Below are 20,670 nucleotides of genomic sequence, written 5' to 3' on the forward strand. Positions count from 1 at the left end.
CAACATGGCAGTTCATCACAGGAGCTGCTGAAAAGATATATTTTTAATTCATTGTAGACCCTCCTATTTATTTAGGTAATTCACATTTCTTGGTATTTGTTTCTATTCCTAGTTAAAAGGCAGTTGATTTAGTCCTTGCTTTCTTTGTTCAGTGTAGAAATAAATAGATTAGTCACAGGGTTTTGTTTCACCTTCCATTGTGCGCAGTAGGAGCAAAGGAAGAGCTGAGACAAATTCATTTTAATAGCTGGTCAATTTTCATGTATGGACAGCTTCTTTCAGGCATAGTTTAGATCAAAACTATGTAGGTTTGATGTCTCCTGCATTCAAGAGATTTCTAAAGGTGTAATGCATCAGTTACTACCCTGAGGAGCACTGGAAGTAAGCAAGAACTGTTAATGACAGGTGTATTCTTTGAGCAATCAGTGTTCTACATGCAGGACAGTGTTGTGCATGTCCAAAGAGCTTGTACTTTACCTTTTTCCTATGCTGGAGCACAGTGGTGTGTTCACTACCAGGCTGGTACTTTCTGGCAAGAGCAGTGCGAGCTGCTTAGCGGTTACTGTAGATTATTTTTGCTTAGGACCTCACAACTCTTGGATGGTTCTGCTTGGCAACTCCTCTCTGCTCTACTAGAAGACAGAGCAGCTTGGGGACCTCATCACCGCATCCCTTCATTAAGACTGCTACATTGTGGAGAATCTGACTGCAGTCTCGGTGTAAACCTTGTGCTTTCCAGTTGGCTGTGTGATTCCTACTATTACAAATACTTCTGAGCAGAGCTTAGCCCAAACCACGACAAGAGCAAAAACCTTGTGTTAGGAGTGTCTAAAAACTTGTGAATTATGGTGCTGACTATATGACTTTCACCATACAGTCACGAGTACATTTATTGTATTCAACTAATAACTCCCTTCTGAAAGCATAATTGAACACTAAAGTTGATCAAATTGTCATGTATTTATTTAATGTTCTTTAAATCATGTTTGATATTCAGCCAGCTCTGCTTTGAAATAGTCCCTGTCTGGTAGTACAGGGATCCAGGGCCTATCATGTCTAGTATTGGTACAATCCCTTTCCCTGGAAAATTACCCTTTGTAGGCTGGAAATGATCACTCCAGAAACAATTTATATTGCCAGATTAGGTAGGCAGATAAAGATACGTGTATGAGTCTATTTGAGTATTTAATTTCATTAAATTCAAGGTGAGGAAAAAAAAGCATTATGATGCTAGCAAGCCTTTATGAAGTTTGAAAGAATATATTTTTTTCTGCTTAATTTTTAAATAAGGTGAATTTATTTACCAAATAGAAAGTATTCACAGTGTGTGTGTATGACTTATAAACATGTCACTCAACAAATCCATGCACTTCCTCCTGAAACAATTTAGATCATAAAACTGTTTGTAGAAGTCACAAATGTTAGTCAACCGAAAATGAAGCGGCCTAAAATCTTAGTACAAACCCATTTGCGGACTGATAAACCCATTTGCAGACTGATAAAATGAGTGTAATTTATGGTCTAGATACCTTATTGGCATATGTATTAAAATTTTGGTATATGTCTATTTTTCTTAGTATTGCATTAGCTGTAATTTCTATGTAATGCTTCAATTCATTTATATATTTGCACAACACACTATCAGATAAAAAAGTGCCAAAATGTGTATAAGGAGGCCATCACTTTAGCTTAATTGCGCACAAATTTCCTGCAGACTCTGATGCTTAAGACCAATAACGAGACTGCTACAGCTAGAATAAACGCATTAGCCTATAAATTTAGAGCTTCTACCTGCTTCGCAAAGGGAGAATCATCTCTAAATGAGCCTAGTAACATTGATTTGTGATTAATCATTTTACTTAGTGACTCATCTATGATCACAGTACAACAAAAATGTCATGTTTGCTTAGTGGCATTAACTCCATTTATCTTCTCTGCATTCGGAGAATTGCCTTGTTGTCAATGTGGGACTGGGAATACAGCTGAACAGTACTGCTGTTAAAGGACTTATGATGTTGGTTTACCCAAAGCAGAGTATAGACAGAAAAGAAAAAAAAAATAATTTTTTTTTTAACCATTCCCTTCCTTGAAACTTAATTGTTTTGCTTGGTCAAGCCAAACCCTTTGCAGTAATGAGCTTGCATCTGCAAACCAAAACTAATTTAACCTTGAAAATCAGTATTATTCTAGTTGCTTCTGAATTTTTCCTTCTAAGGCCATCTCTGCAAGTTAACAAGTACTCTTAACTCTACTTTTGAGACAATTTTGCTTCACATTTTTCATTACTATAACGCTTGGCTTTGCCGTGTTACCACTGCATTTCTAGTTGGATGCCATCAGAATAGTTTTCAAAAAATGCACTGCTAAAGAGTGTTTATGGAAAGTGATAGTCATTGTCTCTACGAAAACTCTTCTTAATCGCTTTATGTTAAGAAACAGTAAACTCTTGCAGCACCATCTCCCCTGAGCAATAAAAAGAACATCTAGGAGCTATACTGTTCTTTGCTAAGACTTGTTCTGCTCAAGAACAGGAATCAACATGTTAGGATTCTTACTTTTTTATAGTATTTCTTCATTCAACAATGTCACAATGGTGAGGATTTGCCTCTGGTTCAGCAAACAGAGTGCTACATCTGGAAAGGCTATGCCTCATGTTTCATGGCTCATGACTTGTTCTTTTGCTCTCTCTCTTGGCAGTGCTGTGTTGCTATTCCTCTTTACTATTCAGCTGATGTGTTGAAAGTGAAGCTTCTTTTCTTCAGACTTTTCTCTACTGCCATCAGCATTGCAGCACTGCAATCTTAACCAGGGCCTCTGCTCATTACCAAAAGTAAAGACTGAAGGTGAGTTGTACTTGTACCATGCTTCAGAATAGCAGAAATGCGTGCTGTGAACATGCCTGGAGAAGGGTGGGGATGTTAAGAATACAAAATATTGTAAAGGCTTCCCAGTGAAACAAAACTATAGAGTTGGATGATTGCTGCTATAGTAATTGGAAGCTGTGTTTCGTGACAGAAATCCAAAAAGGGTTTGCTGGGGTAAATATGCCCTGATTAGGTAGTACTGATGATTATTGCAATATTGGGGGAAATAGCTATATAGTCTATAATTAAGCTATTTTTGTGCCGTTTAGTAGAGCAGGCAGAAGGCACAGTATAATTCATGTTTTCTGACATGTAGGAAATATCAAAAAGAAGTAATGGTAGGGCATAATGTAGGGCAGTACTGAAAAGAAAAAAAAATATTGTTACTTGCCAGACAAAGATTGTTGATTTTGTTTGGGACCCTAGAGAGATGTTCTCAGCAAAACAAAACCTGGCATGTGCAGAGCAAGCCACCTCTGTAACTGAATGTTGAAAAAGGTTAAGTTACAGACACTCATATAGCTAGATGCTATCTTACCCCAAAATGATATTTTTGCTGATCTATGTATTTTGCTAAGGTGATAAAAGGATTCATGTTGAGTATCAGACCTGAGAAAGAAAGAAAATACCAGCCCAACAACTCTCAGAGGAAACTTTGGTTTAAAGAGCAGTATGTACAACCAGAAGGTTTAGTGAGGATGAAGAATTCACACCTGTCCTCAGTGTCTAAAAAGTCTGAGCTGGACCTCTGCACCAGGAAATTACTTTAAAAAAAAACATTAATACTTGCATGCAGACATAAATGTAGCTAGCCTCTGGTTATGGATTTAGAGGGTATACGTTCAGGATTTCTTGTGACTGTGGAAGCTGAAAGTTATCTTTAAAGGAAGAGACAGAGTCCTGCAATTTCATAATGGCATCAGTGAAGCTTTAATAAAAACGCTACCTACAGTGAATGCTTACAACCTTGAATAATACGGTTGGAGAAGGGCATATCGGTGTGATAAAACTTGAATTTAAAAAAGAGCCGAAGACTCATTGCTGCTTCTGTGGTAGTGTTGGTTTTTTTTTTTTTCTTTAACTTTACAAGTGAGACTGCCTGCCTCTGTGCAGTTTAGTGATGATCAGTGTGAACATGCTGCAACTGTTTACGTGAAGTAAGCTGAATCATTCAACCTAATATTCATTTGTTTGACTAAATCCTCTTTAGAGCCACTTGTGATCGGATGACTAACGTGGCACAAAGATGCTAATGCTCAGTGTATACATAAATCATTAACTACTTAATTTGGATTTGGAAACCTGAGGCAACAGAATGCTCCATGGAGAAGCAGCTATATTTGTCTTTCTCCATCCCGAACCACCTGTCTCTAAAGACCTGGAATGCATTAGAAAAATAAGTGTAATGACTGAACTAAATCTAGGTCCTCTGTTTAGAAGAAAACAACAGTTTTTACAGGCAAAAAGCATGGAAATCTCAGATCTGTTCTGCTGAGACAAGAAAAATAAACTTAAGCAGGAAGAACTAGTAATCTAGACAGATTTTTTTTCAGTACTGCCAGAAAAATAAGTAGAAGTTAAGAAGAACCTGAGGCAAACTATGATTTTTTTTTTTTTTTTTTTTAATTTTTTAAAAAATATTTTTGGAGGTGGCCTAGGTAAGAGTGACTGTGGAAGAGAAAAAGGAGTTTTGGTCCCTGTTTAATTCCATACAGTAGGATTTGATGCTTTAAAGTCAGACCTGAAAGCCCCACTTCAGCAATATTTCAGCCCATTCCTGAAGGCATATTTAACTATATTTCTTTACTGAAGTATATTGGCACTGATGAGGGAAGTGTACCTTCCAAACTGATAAGCTCACCTGGCTAGATGCACATGATGTGAACAACTTCCTGCTATTCAGAGACGACTTTTCCTCTTCTTGCCGGTGTTACCTTGTTCCTTACCCGTGGTTATTTCTTAAAGTGCTGTGTCCCGCGTACCTAAAACACCATAAAGGATATTATTAATATTGGACCCTAATGGAACACGTGCAGGGGATTCTGTCTTTGTGCTGGTGCAGGGCAATAAACTTTAAACTAGTTGAATTTCTAGATATAAATTGGCAGTGAGAGAGACAAGCATTTCTTAATGATGTCAGTAAAAGAACTCCATCCTCTGAAGCATTCGTTTATCTCGTGTTACTTAAATAGGGTTAGGTCGGTGTATTTAAGTATGTTGTGTACATAGAGCACCAAAGCTGGTTGATCCTAGGTTCATTCCTGCAAGTCCAAGAGGTGTTATTGCCCAATTCATAGAGGGGAAAACAGAAGATGCTGTGAGCTAACCAGAATTCTGCCACATGTTGAGCAGAATGGGAAGCAGGACCCTCCAACCTTCTTCCTGACTTATTTATGTACTCCTTTAATACTACAGTGCTACCTTTGGACCTTTTTCTTTTTCATTCAAGTTGTTAATTTGATCCTTTTATGTAAAGAGTGTGGTAAATGAGAATCTACTAGCATGTTGGCATGTTTTTTTAATTTGAGCCATGTTGTCACTCTGTGTTGTTAATGATGAGTGTGACTGTTTCAGGAACAATTATTTTCTTTGGTATTTTAGTAGTATGTTTAACTGAATGGAAAGCTCTGTCTGCCAAATCTGAACATTAGACAGATTTTCTATTTAGTAAAGCAGATATTTTAAAAATAATTTTGTTTTAAACATCAGGTGGACTCACTTATTCTTAGAGAAGCATTAAGTTAAGCTGTCATTAAATATTTAAGTAAAGTGTTTGATCTGTACTAGATAAAATGTTTACTTCATCTTTAAATATATAGCATCTAATCCCTACTCTTTTAGAACTTTATGGTAATATGAATTTGGAAAAGTGATATGCAAAAAAAACCCCAAACAAACCAGTGTTGGAGGGCCAACAGGATTTATTACGTGCTTTGCAGAAATCAAAATCACTTCAATGTCAGGATTTTAGCAATGTGCTCTCATTTAGCTTAAAAGCTGGAAACTGAAGTTTAAGGGGCAAGTCAATATTCTCACAAGGACTTGTTTTACTTCATGATATAAAAGTTGGGACATTTCTTGTCAGCTCCATTAGTTTTTAAAGTCTTTTTACAGTGAAGTATATATATACTTTGGAAGAAATAATTATTTTTCAGGGATAGCATCTTAATTTTATTTCAAATATTGAGTGAAGAAAGGTCCAAAGAATTTAGTGCAATAAACCATTGCTATGCTCAAGACAGCAAGGTAAGTTTTGGGGTTTTTTTGTTGGTTTTTTTTTTTTTTTCAGTTGCTAATAGCAACTTATGTGGCGAAAATAAGTACAGCAATTTAAAAGGACACAGTGGTAATGTGAATTTTTTCGTGTAGTTAAATACTAACGTCTTTCACCACAACATCAATGTCAGCTCTGCTCCCAGTCAAAAAGCAAAGGACAAATGAACTTGCCATTTTTATTTGCTTTTCTTGAATGGAAGGGTTTTCAGAAAACTGACAGTAGCCAGTCTAGTCTACAATTTTAACTTGATTTATTTGAATTAGTGAAATCTTCAGTAAATACATCTCGGTACACTTCTTAAACATTTCTCCAGAGAGATTAAACATCCATTTACTTTAACTCCACCAGTGCTCTCAGACTTTAATTGCAGTGTCTGACAAACTTCTTGAGAAAGGAAAAGTGAAGAAAGAGGAAGAGAAGGTCACTTGTGAAGAGAGCTGTTGCGTTGAGTGGGAGCACTGGCTAGCACACTTCAGCCGCTCATCTGAATGCCAGGCAAGTGTGTTCATCCAGCAGGAAGTGTAGGTGAATCATTTACACTACAGATTTCTTTTGTGTGCTGATCAGAAGGAGTATTTGTCTACTGCTAAAGAACTTGCCTTTCTGTGTGGTGTTCCCAGCTACTTGCTGGGTCTGTGTGCATGGAAGAGCAGCTGCATTGATGTAATTCACCTTAATCTGTGTTTGGGGTGACTGGTTAATAGGAAGAATATTTAAAGCAAGATGCTAGTTAGGAGTCCCATGCATAGTGTCAATGGAGCGCAGACCTATCAGAGGAGCCCGGCAATAAAATTGACTAATTGTCAATGTACATCCTTGAGGTGGAGTTCTACCCATGTTAAAATTGATGTCAACAGTGTAGTTGATTTTAGCCTTGGGTTATTTGTTTTTTGCTGCTGGTAACCATGGTATGGCATGTGTGTTCTTTAAGAAGAGTATGTTGTCTTAGCTTGAGGCTTTATTGCAAAGGCTGTGGAAGTTTTCAACAGTTTTTCCTACCCACAGCAAGGCCTGAACTCGGCAATGTCAACCCCTGGCATTGCTGCCCTCACAAAGATAATCCCAATGGGCAAATGTCTTGGATTGACCCAGAAGTATTTGCCAGAGTTCACCTTTAATTCTTTTTTTTGTGCTGTTATGGTTTGAGGAACCCGCAACAATTTATTGTCGTTTAGACAATTATTCTATTACCTGATAACCCCTCCCCACCTGGGAAGGGGAATTGGGAAAAAACAAGGAAACCCAAGGGCTAAAATATAGAGAGATTTAATAGAATAATACTAAATAATTAACATTAATAATTCTAAAGAACCAGTATTGATCCCGATACTAATATAAAATATACAAGGATTATACTCAGCCCGTTATATCCGTGGAAAGCTGTGCAATCCCAGTAGTGGACAGCAGATGTTGGACACTGCGAGCACTGTAGCTGCAGGAGGAAGGGAAGGCCTTGGCACCAGGGCAAGAAGTTCTCAGGATTGCAGCCATCGTAAAAGAGAAAAAACTCCTCTGCAAACTTTCTAATTTATATTGAATGTGACGTTCACTGTATAAAATAATCCTGTTGGCTGGCGTGGGTCGAGTGCCCAGGTCTTGTTCCTCCTTGTCCCCGCACATGGCGAACTTGAAAACGCTAAGACGTTGAAACCCACGTACCATAGCTGGCTATAAAGTAAATATTTTCACAAATTCAGACAATAGCATCTTCTAAAAATGCAGTTTTCCCTAGCATTAGAGGAGACCTTACTGAAAAGTAATATTACTGAAAGAGAAATTAATCCTGTGTCCCTCAAACCAAGACACCTGCCATTACTGCTTCTGTTGTCCCAGGAGTTCACGCTTTAAAGTAGTAGTATCCAGGTTTCCTCGGACTTGCCTATTCCTTGGTAAACTGTGCGACACAAATAAAAAAAGTAAGACACGCTCAAGATCCCTTTTGAGACATAAATGAGTTGCTTAGGAAACAACTTTTCTAGACTGGAGGCTTCTCTATCAATGTCATGTGCTGCAGTGCCCTCTGACTTGCTTTTGAGAGGCAAGTTTGCAGACTGGCTTCAAGGACTGAGGAACCAACCGGCCTTGCCGATACAGTGTGCCAGTGTAATTGTCCTTGAGAAGTTGCTTGGCTGCGATGTGCTCAGAAGTGTCTTCTCATGCCCTTTTAGTGTTTCTAAACAAATCCGGGCTTAACTGAGAACATCGTTCTCTACCCTGGTAAAGTTTCTGGAAGCTTTTTAAAGGGAAATGTATGGTCAGTATTTTGAAAGATATATGTATTTTCTGCTATAATTAGGTAGAATATGGACATAGCATTATAGGTTCAATTAAAAGCATGTCAATGAAAGGCAGTTGTGTGCTACATAAAAGATTCTTTTGTTGAAAACTGGCCTGAGTTACGACTGTTTTATACACATTAATTTGCTTTGTACATACAGAATGGAGCTGATTGAACAGCACGATTGTCTGACGAGAGCTGAAAAGCAGCACTTGCTGTAGGTAATTTAAATTGAGCCCTATTATCATTTACGGATTTATTCTGCTCAGAATCAATAAGATGAAAAAGGGCCTGAAAGCTTTACGCTAATGCTAATCACTTCTGGGTCAGTAACTCCTTGTGTTTGTTATGTGTTTCTTGCCTGTATTCATAGAGCTACTTAGAAAGCGAAATATTTAAAATATCTTCCAATCTTCCCACCTCTTCTACTTCACAGAAAATTCAGCATTGACAAATATTTTCTTGTACTGAAGAAGTTCCCTGAGCGGGACGTGACACCAACCAAAAGGACAAAAGAGATGCTCTGGAAAGAAGCTCAGCACAGAGTGCCGTGAAAATTTTGTTATAAAGCAGTATTCTTGGGTGGCTGGAGATTCAACTTGACCGTAGTATGCAGAGCAAAGCTGGGTTTGGGTAGCTGCAGTCATTTCACTTTCTTCTATAGCAACAATTTTGTTCCTGGATAATTTATCTTTTCAGGTTAGAGAGGTGTCACCAGGCCCAGGGCAAAACAGAAAAGACAAAAGGGAGGATTTTGGTATAGTGATGCAATCAAGAGGGAATACAATGAAAGGAATTTGGATGGGTCAAGCAGAAAAAGAGGTAAAATGACCCCAGAAATTCAGCTCAACAAATTTAATTGGCTGGTAAGACTTTGGTTATTGTCTTTGAGGCTGCAGGCACGGGGCAGAGGTGTGCTGTGCTGAAGGGTTGTGTTTGGCAAACTGGAGGAGAGCTGACAAGTTCTTATGAGGAAGAAACCTAACCACAACATCACTCTGAGTAAGAAGCCATGTTGGAGTTCGCAGTCCTCCAGACTTGTTTTGTTGCTTTTGAAGGTCAGGAGCTGGTGCTAAAAGTACAGCTTAAAGAAAAGGGGGAGGGGGGGAGAGCTCTGTTATAGTAAGAATTTCTACTGCATTAGTGCCTAATTGTGTCATTTATTGGCTATGCAATAGCAGATGGACTGCATCCCCTGCAAAGAAGCTAGGAAGGTTAGTAAAAGAAGTGAGCTGAACTGGATTGCTTTAGGAATTGGATTTGCAATGCCATGACAGAGCTTACTGCTGTCTGAAATCTGTGACTTTGCACACAGAGCAGCAGAGAAGAGATGATATATAAGTGATTCTGCTGTGAGAAGGGCTCCTTGAGTCTTGGTTCTGCTGTTTCTGCTGACTCAGCCCCTCCCAGCCTTGCCAGGAATGATCAGGTCTGCAAGTTGAGAGGGGGCCCAGGCAATTACTTCTGAAATGACCCGTGTTGGGGATAATGCTGTGGCAGTGCTGAGGCTCAGGATCCCAGTGCACCGTAAAGTAGCAGGGCGAGTGATGCTCCTCTGCCTAAGGAGACTGTGCTTTGCAGACAGGGCAAAGTATGGCAAAAGGATGAAATGTCTTGCCTAAGGTGTGTGGAGCTGGAGAGGCAGTCAGAAGTAGAATTAGTCTTTCAAGTCCCAGGTGAGTGTCCTGGCCTCTGCACTGTAACGCATCTCTGTTGAGATGCAGGAAGGTTAGTTCTGGATGATTAAACCATCAGTGCTACAACAGCTGTAGTCCATCATGTACACCACTGTTGGAGCTGAATGCCAACTCTTTGTTATTTTATCAACGAAGTTGCTTTCTCTCCTAAAACTCAGTTTCCCCAGATACCTGAGAGTACTACTTCAGAGATTTAACATTTTGGGTTTTTTTTCAGTGTTTTAAAAAATCATGTTAAACTTTTCCTGTATTAAAATAGGCTGGAGCAGCTAATACAATCTCTTGCAGTAATAGCTATAAAAACATCAAAGGTTTTGATAACTGTTAGCTGTATACTTTATAATGCCTATTGTATTTCCATTTTGTTCTATTTAAAGAGCAGTATTATCATGCCCCATTTCCTGTTAGATAGTTCTATTTGTCTGCTCTACAGGAGGCAGGAGATTTTAGGTCCAAAAGAAATTATCTCTCAGTAAATTACTCCTAACTCCATTACAGAATACTAAGCACTCTCCCCTTACTGTGTGAGCAGCTTGAAGAGATAACATTGCAATTTATTTATTTGTTTTGTCCCATGCGTATAGGTGACACATGAACTCATCTAAGCAGAGATGGTGATAACTGACAGGTACATTAGATCAGTCACATATAGCAAAGTTTACTTTGATTATGTAGTCAATGTCAAGATGTACAGTAGCTGATGTCAGTTTGATCTGTCTTATGGTATATAATGGCTTGTCTTTTTCATGGTTGAATGGACACTAATTTTTGTCTAATAAGTAAGCTATCAGTTGAGTGTTTTAGAGAGTAGCCAGAGTTTTTTATCCTACTGAAAGGGAAACCATTCGTGAAATTATTTTAAAATTTGTTTGGATTGCTTGTTGTATTCATTCTTCTCCTTCTAAAGTCCCCTGTTTACTCAAAGGTACTAGAGGTATAATATTTTCTAAGGACCTGCTGTGAATCACTGCATTGTGTATGAGACCTTTCCATATTGAAATAGTAGCAGAGAACAGAATAGTTTCTGTCTGTTTTGATGTGTATCTGCCAAACTGCAAAGTCTGTATGTAACACCTTTTAAACTTTAAAGGGAGAGAAGAAACGATGTTCTGTTATTACAACCCCCATCCTTCTCCCCTGTAGGAAATGTAGGAATTGTCTAAGACTGTAACTTTGTAGGTTTGTTTTATTATTATTATGCAGCCATGATTTCAGTTGAGTTGTGTTTATGAAAATAACTTATAAAAGTACATTTTGCAAGGCATAATGTAACTGATTAATAATGGACTTAAAAAAATCCAAACAACTAGAACTCCAAAATAACACTGGCAAGCTGTGGAAGTGAAGGGGAGTGTTCGGGGCTGTCTAGCATGCCTTAGCTTCCTGGCACAAGGCAGTTCCAGGGGAAACAGATATTTACAGTGAATAGTAATTTCAAAATTTTGGGGAATATGTCAATTAAAAAACCCCACACTTTCTGACTATTATAGGTATGGCAGTAATTATTAATATGTCTGAACCCCGTACTGTTAACAGTATACATCAGTGGGATCAGGAAGACTCAGTTCAGTATGGTTAGATCTTCTCTTGTGCTTCTCACTGACAGATCGGGCTGATTTAGCTCTAATTAAATCGATCAGTGGCTCTTATTCAGCAGGTTGTTGAGGCCTTTGATGTCTGGTATGCATGGAGCTAGGTGTTTTCTTGTGTCTCTTGTTCTTTTGTTTGTTTATTTTCCAGTCTACAAATACACCTTCCTCCTAGACCATTACGAGTGCATAGGAACTTAACATAAAAAACACTGTTTTGTTGGGGATGCCAGGAAGGTTTACCAGTGAATGGAGACCACCTAGTCAAATGCAGGGTGTGAATAACTAGTTTTTGAGTAGTAATTGAGGGTGGTTTTAGGTTTGCTGCAATAATCAAAACTTCCTTTCATTTTCAGGTATGTTATCCTTAGATATACATGTCTGCGTCTCACAGGACTGGGATTTGTACATACGTCTGAATGGCTTGCATTATTTTTTTATTTCTCCAATCCAAGTCATCTTCCACGAGCAAAACTGCTGAACGCTTCAGTGCTGAGGCTGTGAATAATGTCATGTATTTGACTGCAGCATAGACATGCATTTTTGTGGCCAGTAGGTCGAGGGAGGTCATTCTCCCCCTCTGCTCGGCACTGGTGAGGCCACAACTGGAATACTGTGTCCAGTTCTGGGCTCCCCAGCTCAAGAAGGACAGGGAACTGCTGGAAAGGGTCCTGCATAAGGCTACCAAGATGATTAGGGGACTGAAACACCTCTCTTATGAAGAAAGACTGAGGGAATTGGGTCTCTTTAGTCTGGAAAAAAGACGGTTGAGGGGGGACCTGATCCATGCTTATAAATACTTAAAGGGTGGGTGCCAGGAGGATGGGGCCAGTCTCTTTTCGGTGGTGCCCAGTGACAGGACAAGAGGTAACGGGCACAAACTTGAGTATAGGAAGTTCCACCTAAACATGAGGAGGAACTTCTTTACCTTGAGGGTGGTAGAGCACTGGCACAGGCTGCCCAGGGAGGTGGTGGAGTCTCCATCTCTGGAGACATTCAAAACCCGCCTGGACGTGTTCCTGTGCAACCTGCTCTAAGGTGTCCCTGCTCTGGCAGAGGGGTTGGACTAAATGATCTCCAGAGGTCCCTTCCAACCCTATGATTCTATGATTCTATAAGGTAAAATTCTGTATAAGTTAGTAGTAATGGCCATGTCTGTGCTGGAAACGATAACTGAGGTTCTTTCCTGCCTTCTCTTGGACTTAGGATGAGAAATTGAGATGCAGGTCCAGTTCTTTTTAAAATTGAGAATTTTGTGTGTGCTCTAGTAATGCCTGGAGCTGCTCTCTTATTGTCTTCCAGGCCGTGTCTTGGCAGTCCTTGGCACTTACCATCCACTCTGTTTGGGAAGGATTATTTGTTTCACGTCCAGGACTGGGCTCAGCGCAGCGCGCTCACCACAGGCCCACAGCAGAAACTCTGCTGTGGAGCTGGGAACTGAGCATGTATCTCTTCCATCTGTTCCTCCAAATGTAGTGCCTTTGCTCTCTTTGCTTTGCTCTGTACAAAGAAGGTGACCGCTTACAGCACCACAGTGAAAACATCAACTGAAAACTTTATTGCTGCAGTCAGTGACTTCTCTACCAGTTCAGTTTGACGGAGCACTAATAGAGGTAAGACTTAGATGTTCTGATCACTTACTGATGAGAGTGTTTCCAGGCGCTTCTCATACATTAACATTGCAGCCTGCTTCACTTCTTTTCCTATATTCACTTTGGGATATATAGAAAATAAGGCCATAATAATGCTGTCCTTTCTTGTCTTCTTTCACAAACATTAATCCCGTGATTTTTTATCGGTACAAAATAACCCTGGAGATAGGGCAGTCGGTGGATCAGCTTCTATGAAACTAGAAAACTGAAATTATTTTGTTTAATTGCGTGTGAAAGTCAACTTTTGTCAAAATCTCTAGCTGTGACTGGGTACTTACAAAATGCAATGTATTCTTTTCTTTAGCAGATCACCTAAATACATTTTACTAGCAACCTTTTTGAACCAGATGAAACTGTAATTCAAGCTGTCTTGTCTGCTTCTGCTTTAGTTCACAATAATGTCACTATGCAGCTCACACCAAAGACTTAAGTTTTTATCTGTAACAGCTACACCAGGTATTCTGTCCTAGTTTTTCTGCAGATCATTACTGATAAGGTAGGTTTTCTAAAATAATAAAAAAAAAACTAAAGAACAAACCCCCATTCAGTATATATTTTTAATGTAAAAGTTTTGTTACTTCACCAGTGTGACTTTGCAAGCTCATCCCAATCTCCTAGTGACTTCCCGCCAGCCATCGCAGAGCAATTCTTCTCCAGCTGGAATATTGGAAATGTTGCTGCAGCCGACAAAGAAAGTTAATTGAGAATATTACGTTCCTTCCAGGAATTGTGCCTGGGCATACTGCTTGACTGAGCATTTTCAATCCTCGAAGGTTAACCTCATGTTTTTCGGTAAACCAAATACGTTATGGGGCAGGGGACAGCATGGCCAGGGCTGGAGAGAGGACAAGCAGCTGGGAGAGCTGTCTTCTGTGGGTGCTCTGCCGCTGCTGTGGAGTAATGGGTTAGCCACTTTATGCTGTGGGTCCTTCATCGGCAATGGGGACAGCCCTGTCCTTGGGGCAGGAGGGATGTCCGGGACAGAGTCCAAACCGCAAAGTAGCGTATAGGCAGCAAAGGGACAGGTTCTGTATGGGCAGAGGGAGCCTCCTTAGCTAAAATCAGGTATTTCTTAAGCTGTGGGGAAGTTCTGGGTGCAAAGATGAGTTTGTGAGGCATCCCTTCTTGTTAAGTACTCATCGCTGTGCTGGGTGCCAGTGCCTGGGGCTGCAGGGTCTCTCTGAGGGGGGCTGAGGGGCTGCCCTGTGCCGGACATGGCCGGTTCCCGCTGGTTCTGGTGGCCTCAGGGCAGGGCGGGGCTGAGCCCCTCAGCTGGGCTGGTGGGCACCCTGGGGAAAGCGGGTGTGAGAAAAGGCAAAATGCTGCCGGGCCATGAGGGGAAAAGTGTGAGAGACAGCCTGGGACACAGAGGGCTCAGCGGGGGCAGGGAGGAGCTGTGCCAGGCCACCAGCAGTCCCTGCAACCATGGAGGGACCCCGGGGAGCTGCTTTTCCTGACAGGAAAGGCAGCCATGGTGAGGCCCCGGGGAGATGGTTTTCCTGACAGGAACGGCAGCCATGGAGGGCCCTGCTGGAGCAGGGGATGGTTTCATGTAGATCAATGTGGACCATAACACAACCTCCTAGCTTGATTTCTTTGTAATCCGTACGTAGAGCTGCTTGAATATAAAGTTTATAGAAATGCCCTGTCCTTAACTGCATTTTGTGCAATTCGGTGATTGTATATCTGCATTGAGTACTGCATCCAGCTCTGGAGTCCCCAACATAAGAAGGACATGGACCTGCTGGAGCATGTCCAGAGGAGAGCCACAAGGATGATCTGAGGGCTGGAGCACCTCTCCTATGAGGAGAGGCTGAAAGAGTTGGGGCTGTTCAGCCTGGAGAAGAGAAGGCTCCGGGGAGATCTTATTGCGGCCTTCCAGTACCTAAAGGGGGCCTACAGGAAAGCTGGGGAAGGACATTTTACTAGGGCATGTAGTGATAGGACGAGGGGGAATGGCTTTGAACTGGAAGAGGGCAGGTTCAGATTAAACATTAGGAAGAAGTTTTTCACTTTGAGGGTGGTAAGGCACTGGAACAGGTTGCCCAGAGAGGCTGTTGAGGCCCCATCCCTGGAGGTGTTCAAGGCCAGGCTGGATGTGGCCTTGGGCAACCTGCTCTAGTGGGAGGTGTCCCTGCCCATGGCAGGGGGGTTGGGACTCGATGATCTTCAAGGTCCCTTCCAACCTAAACCATTCTATGATATCTCAATAAGTGAAGTACAGGTGGCATGCATATCACGGCATGCTTCTTCCTATGTGTATGTTGTTCATAGAGCTAACTTGGAAGGTACAACTGAGACCTTTGGTGGTAAGTGTAAGTACATTGACAGGGATATACTATGCACAATCTCTTTCTCTCTTCCTTTTTTTCATTTCTTTTCTTTTGGCAGTCTAAGCTTTATTTAGTTGTGATCCATGGCATTTAATGACAGGGTTGAAAATGAACAAGTGGTTAAAAATCTCAGTAATAGCAAAAAAGGAAAAAAGAAAACCTCTGCCTTGGGGGAAAATCTGAAGTTTGGGGATGTTTCTCCCTTATCTTCCTTTTCCTTTGATTTCTGGCATCTTTTGCAGGATGAACAAGTAGAGCAAAATTTTCCTTGTTTAGAGTAAAATCAGTAGATGTCTATTTCCATGTGGCAGTGCAGTTTTTCGGAATTGTTGTTCTGAATTATTTTTCAAAATAAGGAAAAATGTAACATCCTACCCTATGGTTAGTAAATTTGCAGTGAGGACCCCATTGCAAGCTGGTGGTTTACATCTCATATAACTTGAAATAAAGAGGTCACTCACACATTCATAATCAATACAATTACTTCTACTTTACATGAATTAAGTAATTTGTATGGCATTACTGTTTGGGGCATTTGTATCCCTATTCAGAGCACTTCTTCAGTATTTCAACCCCACTGGTGGTAAAGGCAGGTGCATGCCAGTTACCCACAAAACCAAGGCAGAGCTCTATGGGGAAACTCTTTTATGTCCATCTAGATTTGAATTTGTAGTCCCTTTCCAATTACTGTGCTAATTGTTTAAGAGATTGCTAGACTAAAAAAGTTTTTAATCACTAATCTGTTTTTGAAAGGAACTTATGGGCTCAAAACCTGAACTACATACTTCTTAAATTAATTTTCTTCATGAATACTTCTTTCTCAATGCAGATTTGTGAGTCAGAACACCCTACTGTGCTTGTTTCTTTGTCTTTTCTTCAAACACCTGGCCTATTATTCTTCCCCCCCCCAATAAAATTGCTCTTTCTTTGTAGGCAAGGTTCTAATGATATTATGTCACTGGAAATACGGAAATTTACCCAACATCCTATGTTATCAGAACTGAACTTGGGGCAGAGAACAAAGTGAACAAACCTGACAATTTAACCAAAAGTGAGCACTCCAACAGAAATATTTGTGAACATTTCTTGAAGAGATACCAATATGCTGCAGAGTCTTCCAACAAAATGCCTCAAAAAATTGTGACATGGAGGGTAATATCAAGAGGTTTAATTTGGAGATTGAGGTTTTATTCACAGTGGGCTAGGGGCTGTAGAAAGTGAATGGACTGGTGGCATATTCACATCTTCTGTGCTGCTTTGAAAACCTTCCCCAATGTTTTTGCTCTCAGGAAAACCAGGCAAACCCAATAAAACAACCAGGGCTCCAGGCCTGCTTCAGTTGAAACCTGTGCCAGGAAACCATCTTCTTGTTGCCCAGAGAAGAATTAGGCTGCGACCCTTCTTTATTCAGAAGAGAGGCATGGGGTCAAACCCTGCAGTCTTAATCCAGATCAGTGTGGGCTTTGCCTAAATTAAGACTAAAGATTTTAGCAGATAAGGCAAGATAAAGTGTTGGGAAATAATTGCAATGTTCAGTGTGAGAAACACTCTGTAAAATGGCTGGCCTGTTTAGAATCTGGGATGCTGCTCTCCTCATTGCCCTGAGAAAATCTAGGAAAGCTCCCTAGCTCTGGCATGAGCTGTAGTGCAAATGAATGAAATTACTTGCCTCTGTGCATTAATTGCTGTCCCTGAAATTATTTCTGCCCATAGCTATTGGAAAAACTTTGTTGATAGATGAAAGTTGATTTCAGCAGTTGCAATCAGAGTTAAAGGAATTTTAGCTTGTGAATTTGATACCGCCCCCAAATGAGATCTCTGTGGCCAATGATGAAGATTTTGGTGATTATATAGCACCTACTATTTCATGCAATATATTAAAACAGCCTTCAGCAGTTATTTTTCACATGCTGCTTCTGGTGAATTTGCCTAGGAATATAATTTGGCAAAAATACCTAGGTTTCATTTTTATTGCAGGGTTCTTTTCTGAATGGCTCATGGCAAAAGCAGGATAGTTTCTGCTACTTTAAATGAAACAGTGACACAGTCTCCTTTCCTGCAGAACCTCCTGGCATTGCAAGAGGCACTGATGACAAGGAAAGATGCCACAGACGCTTGTACAGAATAGAACATGAGTTGTGTAATGACAGTTTTCAAGCCATTAACCTACTTAAAAGGTTAATTTGGAACAAACTCAGTGCTTGAGTGGATGCTGTGTTGTGCTGCCAGTTGGCAGTCTGGGCTATGAGAGTGGATTGGTGGAAGCAAATAGCTGTTGTGGAAGAAACATACTCAAACTGTCTGTGCGGGGTCCCGGTTACATCACTTCCCATGTCTCCTGCTGCCTGACCCACAGTGCAGGCCTAGTGTAATTTGGGTAGAAAGCTTGCTTTTCCTCACAGGAAAGTACATCACTTTCTCTGACCTGTGCTAGTAATGAGGTCTATGAACCCAGAAATACTTCCAGTCTTGTGGTAGGTTATGACTCAAGAACAGTCAAAGCTATTAGTATTTCAGAGGAAATGGAAAAACGATCTACCTGATCCAGTAAACTGTCTTCTCTGCCATGTACCAAAGTACAAGCTCAGAGGAGTCTACAGAAGCAGCAGTTAGTATTATCTGCACTCAAACTCTATCCTTGAAAACATCTGTGTAGTCTTGAGTAGTCCCAGAGTTGCCTTGAGAAAGAAGTTCTAAAATATGCAAAATCTTTTCAGTGTGAATGCAAGTGCTTGAGAATGGTCTTGAGGAACCAGGCAGCGTCAATGGAAGAGTTCCATGTTGTCCCATCAACCCACAGAAACCCAGCTTGCTACAGATGTGGGAAAGGTAATCTTCATGTGCAGTAAGCTATTTGCCTTTCTTTTGTAATTGCTAAGCAAAAATTAGCACTTGTATAACTCTTACCATTTGCACAGTATCATGTTTGTTTAATCAGTCCTCACAACAGCCCTGTGAGGTAGGTTAGTAAGCCACAGAAGGAGGATACTACTTACCCTTACTTTACACTATAGCATCACACCTATAGATGAGATAGTTGTTCTCAGTCCCGTTTCCCCAGTGGGAAAGTTCAGCAAAAACTTCAAAATGACCCGTCTGGGAGTCCAGGATTTTGATGAACTATAGACTCCTGCTCAGTAAGACCTCTGTTTTCACTCATTCCAGTATTAGCCCAAGGAAAAATTTAACACTTCATATTTAGTTTTCACTTACTTTCGAATCTACTTTCATACTCAAGGTATGAAATGTCTGGAAATATACAAGTAATCTGTTAACTTACTGGTCTGGTAAGATGGGCCAGTAATCATGCTAAAGTATTCAGCAACCTTGCATTTACAGCTATAAGCTACTTATTGATATGTATATACAGACATAGAGAACTACACACGATTTACTGCACATTGATAACCTACTTTCACAGGATACAGTTTTCATATACAAAGGTTATTTTTTTTAATTATTAAAACATTGCCACCTTGAACATAAAGCAGACATTTTTTTTCAGTTTGAAACAAGGTACTCTTTACACAAACCTAGCTCTGAATCAAAAGCCTACACTGAAAATAGTCTCCACCTCATTCCTGCTGTATAAAATGCGAGATTTCACTGGCATTTGCACTTCAACATGAAGCAAGTTAGTAACTGTGTACCGATTCGTATGTCTCAAGTACTGCGAGTTCATCCTGAGAAGTCAGTTAAAAATTGCTTAGAAAACTGAAGTTATTCCTACAAAGAATTTTGAACCTTTGGACTAGCACCTGGTGACTTTGGGGATTTCAAAGCTTCATATTCATGTTAGTCTGAATTACAATGATGAGATAGTTCCTGCTTTTATTTCTGTAGTGTCAGAAATTCTACAAGCCAATTTACTACCTGATTTCATGTTGTAGTGAAGGAAAGCAATTTTTAGCAGGGTTATTTCCTTTCAGTCCATTACTGAACATAGAGGAACTACAGCTCTGTGTGTGTGTTTTCTTTCTTTCTTTAAATGTGTCTCTCTAACGGGAGCTACTTATTGGAGAAGGCATTCACTTTCCCCTCCGTGGCTGTAGTCTGTGGGAGAGCTCCTAACAAAGTTCTTTGTTAGTGTTAGTAAGACTGGAGATGAGGTTTAATTGAGGGATTTGTGCTGAATGTTCTTTCGCTTTGAGTCTTAGTGCTGCAATGCTTGACGTTTTCCTTTCAACTGCTGCTGGATCAGTGAAGGCAGTAAAAGCAGGGTCTGACGGGGGTCCAGGAGCTTTCATTAGTACTGAAGCTGTTGTCATGAGAGGATTTAAAGCATTGAGAAACCTGTATTTGAAAGAAGTCAATATTATCCAAACTAAGAATTGTTTTGGAGAACAAATACAGAGTTGCAGCTTCCCTCACCCAAAGTATTAGAAAAAAATGTGCCAAAATTTCCAATGTCTTCCAAATGTACATGTTGTTTTCCAGAATGTATTGCAGCTTTACTTTGCAGTATAGCGTCTTGCCCTTAAAAAAACGACAAAAAAAAATCCCACCCCAAACAAAAAACCAAACACTTTTAACTAAAATAAATAAGAGAGACAATCAGACATGGCATGCAGATACCTAGAACAGCAACCACTTGCTTAACTCCTAATGCTAAATCCTTTCTAAACAAACCTTGGATGCTGTAGATCAGCCTGTTCTGTGAAAGCAATAAACCACCTCATAAAAAGACCAATTTAGCTGGCTATTTTTGCAGCCAATTTGTTCAGACAAGTTTATTCCATGTGAAAAGCGGCATCGGTCTGTCTGTTAATGTGGAACTGATACAGGCTATAATTTCAGCAAGAGGAGAGTGCTATCTTCTTTTATATAAATGTATCTCTACACACCTATTTTATATATATGTACACAGACACTTATGCTTTTTTCCTATCTTATGGGGTGTACTACAGCAGCAGCAAAATTTTGCTGATAAATTTCAGGTTGCTGGGCAAGAAAGCCCAAACAGCAGGTTCGGCTGAAATG

The sequence above is a fragment of the Vanellus vanellus genome (genome assembly GCF_965231255.1).
Source record: "Vanellus vanellus genome assembly, chromosome: 10".
Lineage (NCBI taxonomy): Eukaryota > Metazoa > Chordata > Aves > Charadriiformes > Charadriidae > Vanellus > Vanellus vanellus.